Here is a 13,683-nt window from a genome sequence, read left to right as displayed (position 1 = left end):
TTTTGATCACTGAGTTCTTGACACTCAATATGCCAGTGTTCTGTGTTCTTGTTGAGTTATCTGTTATACTATTGAATGGAGCTAGACTCCTCAAACAAAAGTGGGAAAAATAAGACATGACTTACTAATCATTTATCTTTCCACTCTAGGTTCACAATTTTGCAACACTGACTCTTACAGACAGAACAGTCTCAGTCCTGGACTTAGCTACAGCCGCTGTCAATACCACTCCATGTTCTGTCAACACAAAATGCAAATTTGGCAGAGAACTACAAGCCTTGTCAGATTTTCATCCACCCTAAGGTGACCTGTTCCGTCATCACAAAGTATTTCATGTGGCAGCCTGAAAATTGGCCAAAAACCACCTTGAGCTGGCAAGATTAAAATACAGCCAAGGCTTGGGACTCAGAACGTCAGCCCCTGTTTGGAAGACCAGTGCTCTACCTCTGGGACTAACTGGATCCCTTGAAGCAAGTTGCCCACTCAAGTGGAAATTGAAACAAAAATGAAAGAATGCAGCAAGCTGGTGATCGCAAAGGGAAATTCTGATTATTCATCCTTTTATCCGCAGTCTTTGTCAGGAGAAGGCAAATAATTTGAATGTAAGTTTATACGGATAGTACATGCAGCACGCAAATACTGAAATGGTAAAGTGAAACCAGTACAACCACTCAATGGAATAAAAATATTTTTTTGCTCTGTGGATGTTCAACCATTTTCTTGGCCAAGTGTATTTGTCCCACCCCACAGGCATCCTAAGGAAAAAGTTTCATGCACATGAATATTTTGCAGGCCCTGGACCAGTTTATGTGGCTTTCTGTAGGAGTCTGACAAAACTACTTATCTTACTACAAAACTATCTAGTATTCACTGCAAGTACAAATAAATTGACAATTGTTTTTCAGAATACTGGAGAGATATTGCCCAAACTGAATATAGTTTGTAATTTTCAATAGACACATCAACTACCCCAGTCAAAAATAACAGCAAGCAGGAAGGAAATGTTAAATTTTGCCTGCAAGGAATGCACGCTTGGACAGGAAACCGTTTTGTTTACATCAGCAAGAAGTTTTATCAAATCCGCCTGGTTTAATAGTGTGCAGAATTAAAGTGTGATAACTGAAGACTTATAAAGAAAATTGGGAATTCAATTGTCCTAAAAATTCTCGATGAAGTGTATTACAATGTATTATTGTATACTAGGCATATTAGAGTTCAAAGAAGAATGGTTCAAAAAGTCTGTGACTGGATTACGAATCTTAAAACACTTATCAGAAGACACTGTTAACACATGGTTTGATGTGTGTTAGCAGGAACAAAAATTCCCTGTTTTGCCTCATGATGTTCAGTTTTTTCAGTTTGCTGTAGGTGGAGCATGAGCCATTTTCTTTTTCATAGAATCACAGTGTTTAAAGCCCAAAGAATGGAGCTTGTGCCGATGCTAGCTCTTCAACTAGTGCTGTCCATTCTAATCCCATTTCCCTGCTCTTTCCCTGTATCCTTACATATTATTACTTTTCAAATACTTATTCAATTCCTTTTTAAATAATGTAATAGTCTGTCTCAAGTTCTTATAAAGCATTCCATGTTCCAAAATTCTCCGTGTGAAAAACTTTCTTCTAACTTTCCCCTTTATTCTTCTCGTGATAATCCTGAGGCAATGACTCCTTCTTATCAACTCACCAACAAGAGGAAACTAGCTTTCAGTACGCTTCATAATTTTGGAAAACTAATACTGTGAATTTCCCCTTTCCTTCTCTTTCTCCATAAATATAAAATTTAATTCCTGGTATTATTCTAGTAAATTTTTGCACTACTCTTTCCATGGCTATATAATATCTATATTATATATAATATTTTATGTCTGTGGTACTTCGTGTATGTACCACTTGACTTCCTTTTATTGCACTTTTGTCATACTTTTTCTGTCAACTTTTTCCCATTATAAATTCCTATGTCCACATGGACCTCTGCCTTATCTTCTCTGAATCATGTGCCCAAGTAAGGGGCAGACAGAGGTTCCAACCCATATTAGCCTTTGGAAATGGAGGACACCTGGCACAACCATGCCTCCATTGTTTTCTGGGCCAGTCTGCCAATCTTCTGCAGGAGATGTGACACAAGACCAGCAGAACTCCCCAAGAAATTTCAGCAGTGTTCCACGGTGTCGTTCTCACTTAATTTATTGCTCAATTAAAAAAACAAGCTAAATTCTGAAATTACTATTCATCTTTCCTTGATAGCTAATAACTAGACTGTTTACATTGTCTTATAGCAGTGAGAGAGACCAAGAGAGAAATAATGGAGAATCCAGGCTCACCGATCCTGATTCTGGAGAGGGCCGGCCTCCTCCCAGCTGGCCATTCATGCCGCAGTATACAGACTCTTCTGGTGGGCAGCACCTTGTCTCCAAGTGCCAAACGCAGGCTTTGAGGACTATCACCTGACCCCGCGAACTTCAGCGGGGTTGACAGTGGCAGCCGTGGCCAAGCACAAGGAAGCATGTACACCAGGATGGTCCAGTCTGTGCATTTTCAGGCCCTGTGCGTCTCTGTCTCTCACTTTGTGTGCCTGCCAGCTGTTAGTAATTAAAATGTTTACATTATCTGTCAACACGACAGGTGGTAATCAGCTGAGATAATCAGAGGCTCTTTGTTTCAAAATTCAAATAATAATGGGACCACTGCTGGTCAGCATTTACATAAACGGTGTGGACTCGGGAATCGGAAGTACAATTTCAAACATGCGGATGACACCAAGGCCTAGAAATTCAGTTGCGTTTGCGCCCACTTATTGGCTATAAAGTGGTTTGCGCCTAAAGTTTTCTACCGCCCGAAATTCAGATGGACCCTAACATCGGCGTTAGCCGGTAGCGCTGCGCCGGCACCGATGACGTCATCGGTGTGCGCAGCGCCCCGGTTGCAATGCTATTCCGGCCCGATGGCCAAATTCAGTTGCGGCCGCCTCGCCCGTGGCAGCCGCAAACAGCGTTTGTAAAACGGGGTCTTGCAGCTCCGAAAGGCCGGCGCATAAAGGTGGAGCGGCGGCCGGCCGCTTTCCCGGCAGCCGCCTGCCCGCACCTCCCTCCCCGGACTCCTGCACCACCCCCCCGCGGCACTGATGTCTGTGTCCCGCGAGCCCGGCACTTCTCCGTGGTGCCGGGCTCATTTGCCGGGGGAATCCACCGGTGATCTGATGGCTGCAGGCAGCTCCTCCTTAAGAGAAGGAGGAGGCCTGCAGTACCCCAGCCTGCCGCACCGCATCGGGTGCCGCAGCGGGAGCTGAACGCCTGAAAGTGACATTTAACGCCCCTAGCGAGGCGGCCAAACCCTGCAATAGCGCCCGCCGCCGTCTTGGCCCGTCGCAACTGAATTTTAGGCGGGCGCTACGGGAATCCTGGCGAGCGCTAAATTTCGGGCGCAAAAGACCTGGCGGGACCATACCGAATTTCTAGGCCCAAATTCCAAATTAGGGGTATAGTTAACACTGAGAAAGACTGAAAAAATACAAGAAGACGTTAATAAACTTTCAGAGTGGGCGTGTAAATGGCAATGAATTTCAATATAGGTCAGAGGTGGTGAGTTTTGGTAGGAGAAATAAGGAGGCCCCATAATCCTTGGAAAATAAGATTCTAAATGGGGTAGAGGAGCAAAGGGATCTAGGGGTATAGATTCACAAATCATTAAAAGTAGCAACACAAGTTCACAACACACATTCTGCGGCAGTCCACCCATTGTGACCAGCACGCGAGCACACTGCTGTCCGTGATGCCAGGGCTGGCCCGATCAATGCCAAATTCACCTACATTTATGCAGCACAGACATGTAGCTGCCACATCCACATGAAGGTTGCTGTGACCACACTTCAACACCATAGAGCATCTCTACAATGATCTGTGCATTCCTTACACTGTCACCACCATTGCTGGACATAAAAGGTTCCCTCACCCTTCACTGTGTCACTTCAAATTGTGACCACACATGTGGCAACCAGTTCAAACATTCACAGAACATTAATTCATTACAATAGAATAAAAGAACATAAACTTAGCATTAATTTCCAGCAGAACACCCAAGTGAGTACCCTTGTGACTATTTATGTGGCAGCTTTCTCTTACGCATGCTATTACATGGTGCTACCCCTGTGGCTTTAGCAGATGTAGAGGCAGCCTGCTCACTTCCCTGCTGCGCCTGCTTAGATGCCTTTGGCAGTCAACCTCTGGGTTTTGGAGCCTGTAAGGGCCCCGCCAAAGTCTGCTCCTCCTGCGGCTACACAGAGACAGACTCAGACATCATTGTTCAGGGAGGCATCTGGGTCTCTGACCATGGGGTTGGCAGTTTGAGCACTTGGAGAGGAGCCCCCACTTGCATGTACCCTCCTACCATCATCCCTCTCATGGGCCAACCGCACTTCTCTGCTAGCAAGTAGCTGGAGGCCACCCTGCTGCACATCAGTGGGGCCATGAGGACCCATGTTTGTACTGACATTCCTCATAACAGGGACGTCCATGAACCTCTGGTTCCTCTCCATGATAGATGCCCATCTATCCTCCATAGCTGACCATCTATTTAGAAGTGTTACCATGTTGTTCTGAGCCTGGCGATTTATGTCCTCTATGGAGGTTGCCATCCTTTCCATGGCGGTACCTATATTTGCCAATGCATGCGCCATGGCGTTGCTTATATTTGAAATGGACTCCTCCATTCTCTGCACACTCTGTCACCGTGGTTGCAAACCCTGTCAGAGCCTACTGCACTTGTTCCTGAAGCTCCAGCACTGCTCTCTTTCTGGATGGACCCCAAGGCTCAGCATCTACATGCAGCTGAGCAGAGCTAGGAGCATCTTGCAGCCTCTGACGAGGACTCTCCACTGCTGTCCCTGTCTCCACCATCTGCTCTTGCTCACTCATGACTTGTGATACACCAGGTGACAACACTACTCTATCTCACAAACAACCCACCGAGGTGTGTGTCTCTGCGCTGGTGCAGGGTGCACTCATTTCTGCTGACGCTGCTCCCTCAGAGGATGCAGCATCCTCTGAGGAGTCCTCCTGCTCTTCCTCCTGGACAGTAGGGAGGGGGGCTCTTGATGGTCCTGTGGGAGAGTAAAGACATAAGTTAGGCATGTTGTCCTCGATTTTCATTGGGCCGTGAGGCAGGCTTTGAGGCGGGTGGGGGGTTAAAATCGCAAAACCTGGGGGTCGGGACCCTCCCGCCTGGTTCCCGCCTCCACGCCATTTTAATCTAGGTGTGTCTGATGGTCCCGAATCAGTCCCGCCTGCAACTGGCGGGACTGGTCTTTAGGGCTCTTAAATAGCACTAATTAGCCTTCATAATCCCATTTTAACAGCCCCTTGCCTGTTTAACCCTTTTCCCACGTAAAACACGCCTGGTGGGGATGACGCCTGTGAAACCTGGCGTGAACACTATTGGCTTGTTGACTATCAGCTGCAGGTCCGACATTGAAGAGGATATTTGATCAGTCATCATTTGCAGGTGGCAGGACTTTGTTGTCTCAGGTCTGGGGCAATCTTTACCAGGCCTAGCCACACCTGTGGAAGGTTGGAGCCTCACACACTTCTCCAGTGTGACTTCCTGCGAAACCCCTCTCACCACCCTCACTCAGCGCTTCCTCAACTGAGGCATCTACCAAAAGCATGGGAGGCCTTTTTTTCCTTCCCTTCTTGGCATTAGAGGACCTCCAGCACCAGGCATGGCAGCAGCAGAACCAGGCACAACAGCAGCACCAGCAGCAGGAGCAGGAGCGACAGACTGCTGCTCACCCACCTGAGGCAGCACAGGCCAGAAGGGGCCAGCGCATGGAAGCCCATCGGTGCAGGAGATACCCCCCAAACAGGGTCTACAGACACAGGGTCAGCTACCTCAACATGACTGAGCAGCAGTGCCAAAGGCGGCTCCGAAGGTAGATTCATAAATCTTGCACTATTGTCTAAGCTAACCTCTTATATAGTATTACATAGTAATTACAGTACAGAAACAGGCCATTCAGCCCAACAGGTCCACGTCTGTGTTTATACTCCACACAAGCCTCCTTCCACTCTTCTTAATCTAACCCCTTTCACATATCCCTCTATACATTTCTCCCTCATATGTTTATCTAGCTTCCCCTTAAATACATCTATGCTAGTCACCTCAACTACTCCTTGTGGTAGCATGTTCCACATTCCAACCACTCACCGGGTAAAGAGCTTTCTCCTGAATTCCCTATTATTAGTGACTATCTTATATTTATGGCCCCTAGTTCCCTCACAAGTGGAACCATCTTCTCTACATCTACCCTATCAAACCCTTTCATAATCTTAAAGACCTCTATCAGGTCACCCCTAACTTTTTTTAATATGCGTAAATGCAATACATCCAGACCAAGGGTTTATCCTCTCTAAGTTTGATTAGTTTATCAATTATCTCCCCCTTTTCTATCTTAAATGTGTATATATTTCGTGATCTCTTCTTCTAATGTCATGCCCACCATGATAGTTTCCTTTTGTACCTGGGCTTTAATTTAAAGGCCTTTTGTATGCTGCAATATTCCGTATTCCGCTCTCTTTCGGTCTTCAAAAGTTGTTTCAGCTCAGTACTGTTTAAGGACGCTTCTGACTCGTGTTAGTTAATTCTTTGTCAAATAGAGACTTCTTTGGTTTGTTGGTTCTGTTTTTATTTCGTGAAACTGGGTTTGGCTCTTCTGCAGGCTTTACTCTTGTTCTCTTTGGTCTGTATCCCTGCTTAGTAAAGTGCTCTCCATTAGCATCAAAAATATATATCGGTTGACTATAGCACAAGAGATGCATTACTGAGTGACTCCAACTAGCATGAAAACAGTTCACTTCCAGCCCACCACTGCAAGCATCAAATGTGGGTCAGGAAAACCTAATCCCTAATTGCCCACACAGAAAGTGGATGGTTGGCAACTATGAGTGTTTGGATCAACCATGCCTATATTTATCACAATCACCCCATATCTCCAGCCTATTAGTGATGCGGTATATATTTAATGGAATGGATTTTTCCCCACTGAGTCCCACAAGCTTGGGATTCAATGATTAACATAGGTCTTCAAAGTCTATGCAAATCAGTCCTATCCAGAGCAAAGAGATTCTGCAGAGAAAATGCAATCTATGAAAATCATGGGCTGGCTCCTACTATTTTCCGAGTACAGGCCAATGGCAAGGAATCAATTCACTTCAGAAAATCATCGGCGCAATCTTTGCAATTTTCCAATATGCGCGGCAGCAGGCAAGTTTCTACATCACCAGTGCATACTCTAAAAATGACTACCATTATGTCCAATTTTGTGTAGCAGTTTCAGTTTTCTGTTTATGGGTCTCTGCTCCCCAGAGCTGCTCCAATCGCCATACCACATTAGCTCCAAGGTGTTTGCTTTGAACTAACTGATATGGAGATACCCAAGATGGGAAAATCGCTGCTGGCTACATGGAACGGATAATCACCAATATGTTAGAAAAACCATTAGCTTCCAAAGTACTTCGAAACCTTGCTTTGTTTGGAGAGGGAGAAGAGTCAAAAGTGCCAAGCATCATTTTCATGAATTCTAAATGATGCATTTCAATGTGGTTGACATCATCTCATCATGTGTTGAAAAGCAAATGAAAAAAGATTGCTCTTTACCAGCATACCTCTCTCCAACATTTTTATAACGAATAAATGAGTGTTCAAAGAGTGTTCTCATGCCCATATGATTTTTCTCCCGGGTTGCACACAGCAGTGTCTAGGAGGTAACAACAGAAAATGCTGGAAAAACTCAGCAAGTCAGGCAACATCCGTGGAGAGAAATTTGAGTTGACGTTTTGGGTTTGACCCTTCTTCAAAACTGGAGAGAAAAGGAACTAGATCGAAGGCATTTTCTGTTGTTATTTCGGATTTCCAACATCTGCAGTATTTTGCTATCGTACTAGTGTCTAGGAGGTTACTCTTTCATTCCTGGAGACTCCGGGACAATCCTGATGGCCCTACTTGCACACAACAGCAGTGCATTTCTTCCTCTGTCTCCCATCGTTCGTTGTTTCGCCCCCTTGCTGTTATATTAGATTGTTTGTACCCTATTGTAGCTTTTTCCTTTGTCATGTTCAGCTCCTAGTTTGTACCAGGAGTTTCTTTCATTCTTTTGGAAGCTTCATTTCCTCTGGCTGAAGTCCAACTAAGAGATTTGGAAGACTGAACTGTTCATTTTTGGCAAGGAAATAAAAACAATCCTCCACAACAAACAGCAAACTTTTTTCCAGCTCAGGGTCACTTGCATTTGAGTGCATTTATTTGAAGCCAAGTTTGAATTTTATTTGAAATCATTCTGGAGTGTACGTGTTCAGTCACATGCTTAGTTCTGGCCAAACATGTCAGTTGTGGATGCCTGTTATCAGCTCATATTCTTCACAGAACAGATCAAAGTTTGGCGTCTAGCTTTGGTTTGTCAGAATCTGCAGCTAAATGCAAGTAAAATATCCACAATGGTGAGAGAGTAGGGGCCATGGGTTTAAACTAATAAAAGGCAAATTTAGGACTGATATCAGCAATTTGCACTTATGTAGCACCTTTCACATAGAAACGCATTCCAAAGTGCTTCACAGAGGAAAAACATCCATAGAACCAGAGATTAGGAGGATCAAATAGGTGGTTTTAAGGAGGTCTTAAAGGAGGAGAGGGAGGTGGAGAGACAGAAAGGTATGGGAGAATTTCTAATGTGGAGCTTAAGTAGTTGAAAGCACAGCCATCAACAATGGGGCAAAAGGAGGGAGAGAATCACAAGAGGCTGAAGTCAAAGGAATGGAGCGTATGGGACGGGGAGGGTTGTAAAGCAAAGAGGAGGTTACAGAGATAGATGGGGCGAGGCCATGGAGGGGTTTAAACACAAGGATGAGAATTTTAATTCAAGGCATTAGGTGGCCAGGAGCCAATGTAGGGCAGTGAGGAAAAAGGCAAGTAGGATTTGGTACGGGATAGGATACATCCATGCAGAGTTTGGATGAGCTAAAGTTTACACAGGATGGTGGCTGGGAGGGCAGCCAGGAGAACATTGGAGTAATCAAGCCTTCAAGCCTGGAAGTGACAAAGGCATGAATGAGGGTTTCAGCGGCAGATAGGCATAGGTAGCGGTAGAGGCGGGTTATGCTCTGAAGGTGGAAGTAGATGGCCTTTGTCACAGAGAGGATATGGGGTTGGAAAGTCATCTCAGGGTCAAACAGGATGCTGAAGTTCTGAAGCCTGACACAGCAGCCAGGCAACGGAATTGAGTTGGTGGTAAGGGTACGGAGTTTGTGCCAGGGACCCATAACAAGGGCTTTGGTCTTCCCAACAATTTCTGGAGGAATTTACAGTTCATAGAAGATAGGAGCAGGAGTAGGCCATTTGGCCCCTCGAGCCTGCTCCGCCATTAAAGGAGATCATGGCTGATCATCCAAATTCAGTACCCTGTCCCTACTTTCGGCCCATATCCCTTGATCCCTTTAGCCTTAAGAAATATATCTAACTCCTTCTTGAATATATTTAATGAATTGGCCTCAACTGCCTTTTGTGGAAGAGAATTCCACAGGTTCACCACTCTCTGGGTGAAGAAATTCCTCCTCATCTCTGTCCTAAATGGCTTACCCCTTATCTTTAGACTGTGACCCCTCGTTCTGGACTCCCCGCCATCGGGAACATCCTTCCTGCATCTAGTCTGTCTAGTCCTGTTAGGATTTTATAAGTTTCAATGAGATCTCCTCTCACTCTTCTAAACTCCAGCGAATATAAGCCCAATCGACCCAATCTCTCCTCATACGTCATTCCTGCCATCCCAGGTATCAGTCTGGTGAATCTTCGCTGCACTCCCTCCATGGCAAGAACATCCTTCCTCAGATAAGGCGAACAAAAATGCACACAAAACTCAAGGTGTGGTCTCACCAAGGCCCTGTACAACTGCAGGAAGACATCCTTGCTCCTGTACTCGATTCCTCTCGCTATGAAGGCCAACATACCATTTGCCTTCTTAACCGCCTGCTGCACCTGCATGCTTACCTTCAGCGACTGGTGCACATGGACACCCAGGTCTCGTTGCACTTCCCCTTCTCCCAATCTATTGCCATTCAGGTAATAATCTGCCTTCCTGTTTTTGCCACCAAAGTGGATAACCTCACATTTATCCACATTATACTGCATCTGCCATGCATCTGCCCAATCACCCAAACTGTCCAAATCATACTGGAGTTTCTCGGCATCCTCCTCACAGCACACACGCCCACCCAGCTTTGTGTCATCTGCAAACTTGGAGATATTACATCTAGTTCCCTCGTCTAGATCATTAATATATATTGTGAATAACTGGGGTCCTAGCACCGATCCCTGCGGTACCCCACTAGTCACTGCCTGCCACTCGGAAAAAGACCGGTTTATTCCAACTCTTTGCTTCCTGTCTGCCAGCCAGTTCTCTACCCAAGTCAGTACCTTACTCCCAATCCCATGTGCTTCAAATTTACATGCTAATCTCTTATGCGGGACCTTATCGAAAGCCTTCTAAAAGTCCAAATACACCACATCCACTGGTTCTCCCTTATCTATTCTACCAGTTACATCCTCAAAAAATTCCAGTAGATTAGTCAAGCACGATTTACCTTTTGTAAATCCATGTTGACTTTGTCCAATCCTGTCACTGTTTTCCAAGTGCTCTGCTATTACATCTTTTATAATGGACTCTAGCATTTTCCCCACTACCGATGTCAGGCTTACCGGTCTATAATTCCCCGTTTTCTCTCTACCATCTTTTTTCAATAGTGGGGTTACATTAGCTACCCTCCAATCCATGGGAACTGTTCCAGAGTCTATAGAATTTTGGAAGATGACCAACAATGCATCTACTATTTCTAGGGCCACTTCCTTAAGGACCCTAGGATGTACATTACCAGGCCCTGGGGATTTATCGGCCTTCAATCCCGTCAATTTCCCTAACACCATTTCCCTACAAATACTGATTTCATTCAGTTCCTCCCTCACATTAGACCCTATGTTCCCCGACATCTCTGGGAGGTTATTTGTGTCCTCCTTTGTGAAGACAGAACCAAAGTATGTATTTAATTGGTCTGCCATTTCTTTGTTCCCCATTATAAATTCCCCTGATTCTGACTGCAAGGGACCTACGCTTGACTTCACCAATCTTTTTCTCTTCACATATCTATATGACTCAATGTCAGAGAAGCAGTCTGATAACACAGAGGCAATGGAGGGATTGAGATGGAATGCAGAGGTAGTGCTGGGTGTCATTAGCATATATGTGGAAGTTGACCCCAATGATGTTGCCAAAAAGTAGCATGTAGATGAGGAAGAGAAGGGGCAAAGATGAATCCTTTGGGGACTCCTGTGGTGATGGTGCAGAACTAGGAAGAGAAACTATTACTAGAGTTGCTCTGCCTATGATCAGATAGTCAAGAGTGGAACCAAGGAATGGTACTGCCCCTGGTCTGGACAACAAAAGAGAGGTGTCAGAGCAAGGTGGTGTGATGGGCTGTGCCAAAGGCTGCTGGAAATTTGAGGAAGACAAAGAGAGATAATGCACCATGGTCTCAGAGAAATAAAAACTGAAAATGCTGGAAATACTCAGCAGGTCAGGCAGCATCTGTGGAGAGAGAAACAGAGTTAACATTTCTGGTCGATGACCCTTCGTCAGAACTGGAAGAAGCTGGAGATGTAACAGGTTTTTAAGCAAGTGCAAGGGCAGGGAAAGGCAGGAGGGGAGGAAAGAACAAAAGGGAAGGTCTGTGATAGGAGACAGGAGAGATTAAGAGACATTAAGAGATGGTGCAAGGCAAAAGGAGATGGTGATGGTCTCAGAGAATGTTATTTGTAACTTTCATTAGGGCTATTTTGGTGCGATGGGAGGTCCAGATCCTATTTGGAGGGATTCTAATGGAGAATTGCAGGAGAGATGGGCATGGATCTAAGAGACGACAGCACATTCAAGGATCCTGGAGAGGAAAGGAATATTGGAGATGTAGTAGCTTTCAGGAAGTTCTTCTTCACACTAAGTGTAATTAATGCATGGAATGGACTTTCATATAGAGTATTAGAGGATTTATTTAAGAAGCAGTTGGATATTTTAGTAGGAAGACTTTGGAGTCTTTCTGAATGGATGAACTAAAAGGGGCCAAATGGTGTTCTTAATCCTGTAAATGACTTGTGATCTCCCATGGCCATACATATCCTGCAGCTAAAAAATTGGGAAGCTGATGCTACAGGCCTCAGTTACCATCTATGTGATATACACCAAGGGCCGTGGATGACTGTCCTTAGACATGTGATAAATAGTTGTTAAATTGATGTTGGTGATGTTGCACTGAGGAACTCATTTTACATTCTCCCCTCTAAGTTCAAAAGTTGTGGGTTCAAGGCCCACTCCAGAGACTTGAGCATATAATCTTGCCTTGCACTCCAGTGCGGTTGAGGGAGTGCTGCCCTTCAGAGCAGACATATTTCAGATGAGACGTTACACCAAGGTCTCGTCTACCCTCTCAAATGGATGTAAAAGATACAATGGAACTATTCAAAGAAGAGCAGGGGAGTTCTCTTGGTGTCCTGGCCAACATTTATCCCTAACCAATATCGCTAAGGCAGATTATCTGATCTCATTTTATCTCATAGCTGTTTATGGGGCCTTGCTGTGCAAAGTTTTGCTAACGTGTTTCCCTGCATTAGGACACTTCAAAACATTCTTCATTGGTTGTAAAGCGCTTTGGGAATCTCATAAAATGTACTACACAAATGCAATTTATTTATTTTATTTCATTTACAGACTGAGCAAAAACTGGATATTCATTCACATCTTCCAAAATATGACTCATGTCTAAGCGTTGATTCCTGTACATGTGCATGGAGCCCAGCACGTGAGTGCATAAGACAAGGCTGAAGCATTCACAACCAACTTCAGCCAGAAGTGCCGAGCGGACAATCCATCTCGGCCTCGAACTGAGATCCCCACCATCACAGAGGCCAGTCTTCAGCCAATTCAATTCTCTCCACGTGACATCAAGAAAAGGCTGAGCACACTGGATACAGCAAAGGCTATGGGCCCCAATAACATCCCGGCTGTAGTGCTGAAGACCTGTACTCCAGAACTAGCCGTGCCTCTAGCCAAGATGTTCCAGTACAGCTACAACACTGGCATCTGGTCGACAAAGTGGAAAATTGCACAGGTACATCCTGCAGGACAAATCTAATCTGGCCAATCAGGCTAATCTCAATCCTCAACAAAGTGCTGGAAGGTATCATCAACAGTGCTATCAAGCGGCATTTACTCACCAATAACCTGCTCACCAGTACTCAGTTTGTGTTTCACCAGGACCACTAGGCTCTAGACCTAATTACAACCTTGGTCCAAACATGGATAAAAGAGCTGAATTCTAGAGTGAGTTGAGAGTGAATGCTCGACATCAAGGCAGCATTTGAACGAGTGTGGCATCAAGGAGTCCTAATAAAACTAAAGTCAATCGGGAATCAGGGGAAAGACTCTCCACAAAGGAAGATGGTTGTGGTTGTTGGAGGTCAATCATCTTAGCCCCAGGACATCGCTGCAGTAGTTCCTCAGGGAAGTGTCCTAGGCCCAACAATCTTCAGCTGTTTCATCAATGACCTTCCCTCTGTCATAAGGTCAGAAGTGGGGATGTTCGCTGATGATTGTGGAGTG

At 45.1% G+C, this 13,683-nt stretch overlaps 1 long non-coding RNA gene across 2 annotated transcripts in view; it reads left to right on the top strand.

Moving 5' to 3' along the window:
- Positions 1–13,225, top strand: part of LOC147114103 (uncharacterized) — a 212,716-nt gene extending 199,491 nt beyond the window's left edge. For both annotated transcript variants that reach the window (XR_015079355.1, XR_015079356.1), the window contains exons 2-3: positions 150–5,922; positions 12,793–13,225. This is a non-coding gene — a long non-coding RNA (uncharacterized LOC147114103). The remainder of the gene's footprint in view (positions 1–149; positions 5,923–12,792) is intronic.
- Positions 13,226–13,683: the final 458 nt, after the last annotated feature.

This window comes from Somniosus microcephalus, chromosome 8 (assembly GCF_052327205.1).
Source record: "Somniosus microcephalus isolate GS21.2 chromosome 8, FLI_Smic_1.0, whole genome shotgun sequence".
Lineage (NCBI taxonomy): Eukaryota > Metazoa > Chordata > Chondrichthyes > Squaliformes > Somniosidae > Somniosus > Somniosus microcephalus.
This window is presented reverse-complemented; position numbering and strand designations above follow the sequence as displayed.